Raw genomic sequence first — 3,056 nt, forward strand, 5'->3', positions numbered from 1 at the left:
CATTTGACAATTCCATTTTTTGATGTTCTTTTGCCGTCAGTGGGACAGATTCATCGATTCATCTCCGGCCAGCTTTCCACTTTGAATTCCCAGTTATGTGTTCCCATGAGGGTCAAGGATCAATGTGCGTGGGACAGCTGACAGACCCATCCTCAGGATGTGTGCCTGGTTGACATGTGATGAAATGCAGCATCTACAGCCACTGGGGGGGGAGTGGGGGGTGGTAAGGGGGGTTGATAGCCACATCGGTTCATCTCAGCATCAACACGCAAACGTCTCACAGTTATAGATCATTTAGAGTCCTCGTTTCAACTGGACCACATGTTGTTGGTGGTGGGAAGTCGGAGAACCTTGAGGGAAAGGTCCATAAAGGAAAGTCCCAGATCCTCACATGGATTTGAACCGAGGACCTTCTGGATATGAGGTAACACCATGCCCCCTCAAGGGCTGCTGGGATTCATGAAGTTCCAGTTAAAACCAATATTTGCCACATTAGCTTTATCTGTTCTGACTGTTGTTACACAGACTGAAGAGAGATAAATGAGCTGCAGGGTAAATGGACCTCCTAAAAGCAGCGTTTGCCGCCAGATAACCTTCAAAAACCATTAGGCGGGACCTTAAATTCAACCCTTTGAGATTGTCGATTGTTATCTGGATGACACGAGAAGATTTTAGTCCACTTTGGGTTTTTTGAGCACCTGAAGGAGTCAACAAGTGGTCTGTTGTTACGATGCAAGACTCCCCAGTCAGGAAAACCATCCTGCAGTTAAATATCAAAGTCGACCGATCCTGAGGGCCTCTGTGTGGAAGACGACCTCTTCAGAATCTGTCTTTGTTTGTGTGTGTGTGTGTGTGTGTGCCGTATGGGAATAACGCCGCCACCCACTGAGACAACAAACCCCATTAGGAAGTCAAGAGGGAAGCGAGGCATAAAGGACAAAGTTTGAAAAAAAAAGAAGAAAGAATGGAGGCCAGTTATGAACATTTCTGGCATTCCTCAGCTCCATGCAGCAGCAGCAGAAGGATTTTCTATAGGGGAAGCTGACGTTCAAGCCAAGGGCCACCGGAGCAGGACCCTGCAGGGAGTTTTCTCCTCATTGGACCAACAGTAGAGCCAAACTGGCCGCGATCCGAACACAATAGGAAGAGCACATTAAAGCAGGAATCCAGGGCATTCGCAGGCAGGGATATTGTTTGAGCCCAGACCAAAAACTTTACCCTGTGTTCCTCTAAGGATGCCGGTATTTCCTTTTCGGAGAGGCGGGACTTTTCATGTCTGTTTCTCCAAATAGATTTACTGAGAGGAAAAGCAGATGCTTCACATGCGATTGGTACAAACACGAATAATCTGTTTGGAAATCTGCTTTCCCTCCGTCTGCACATGCAGGTTTACTATAAACACCAGACAAGAGACACACTGAATGGTCTTCCTTACCATGAGAACACAAGTAGGTCAGAACCCGGAGTCTTTCCCCCCCCACGTCGTCGTTTATTCCTGCTCACGAAAACATGCAATGTAGGTTAACGGGTGAGGGCAGGAATTAATCTAGCGCCGATGATCGTTTGTATGTTCATGTGTCACAGCTGTGGTGAACCTGTGGAATGTCTGCCCCGCCCTCCTGCCCCGCCTCTTGCCCCGTATAAGCTGGCACAGCTTCCTGCCCCACTGCCAAGGAAAGATTTGCAGGTGAAGACAAATAGAATCAAGCCTCTAAAAACCAGGCTTACTGTGGATTTTCAATCTCAATTTATTAGCCAATCATATTTATTGACAAGATATTGCTGGTATTCCTGGTATTGTTTTAAAAACCTTACCCCGAAAAAGTTGAAAACCACTGCCCTAAAGATTTGTTGGATTTATTTCATCATTAAATGCCAATGAGTGCATTTAAATTACCGTACATACAATTCTAATCCGAAATCAGAAAAATGACAAAATGATTTTTATGTGAAGAGGTCAATAATTGACTTCCTTCCTAAAAATCCTGGCACGGATTTGGTGAATGGAAAAACCTGGATTTCGTTGGATTATGTTCAGGTATACTCTTATATTTTGGATGTAAATGAGCCTTGCATAAAATCCAGACAGATCTTAAATTATCCAGTTATATAATAAATTGACTATCCGCATTAAATGGCTCAGGAAAAAGTTTTCCAGAGCCGTTTTCTCTTATTGCAATGAAACAAACGGAAGCCAGACTTTTGTACAAAACGCACATGTATTTTTTTTTTTCTTCAATACATTCTGCAATGCATATACCATCAACATTTATTTGTTTAAACATGACGTCCACAGGGACAAGTGCAAACACGCCTGAAATTTACGAGCAGGAAACAAACAGGAATAAGTAAAACATACAAAATCAGACATGATATAATGACGTCATCATACATTGGTAAAATTAAAAAAAAAAGTTATCTTTTCAGATTAATTTTAAGACTAACTCACAATATACATCTCAGTACTTTTTTTTTTTTTAATAAATTCTTCCCATATTCTTTGCTCCCGAGCATGGGAATGCCATCATGACATATTTATACAAATATTCTGTTCTTTCGTTCTTCATCCATTACAATCCTAAAAAAAAAACAAAAAAACAAGGCAAAACTGAATTGCTGTTTTCAACCAATGCCTCTAGATTGCTGTTTGTACAAAATTTAAAGAGCGTGAAGTATACTGGTAAAAAAACAACAACTGTGCAACTTGTGCAAAGGCCAACGACACAAAAAACAAAAAAACGAGTTTAACAATGACACATGATTGAGGCTGCAAATGTGGCACTTTGTGAAAAAAGGCTAATGTGATTAAAACAGTGGGAAATGATTCACGTGTACATTGTGAGACTGTGCCGGATGAGCCTTTGGTTTCTTTCTATTATGTGGAAGTACAAAAAAAAAAAAGTGCTTCAGATTGTTCTTAAAAAATAAAAACATCCATTTCCATTTAAACTCAGGCATTGAGGTGGCTTTGTATACTTAAGGGGTGAAGTGGTAAGACAAATATAAATAAACACACAACAGTGGAACGGTTAACGGTCTGGTTTCAGCGTAGACGC

Source organism: Antennarius striatus, chromosome 16 (assembly GCF_040054535.1).
Source record: "Antennarius striatus isolate MH-2024 chromosome 16, ASM4005453v1, whole genome shotgun sequence".
Lineage (NCBI taxonomy): Eukaryota > Metazoa > Chordata > Actinopteri > Lophiiformes > Antennariidae > Antennarius > Antennarius striatus.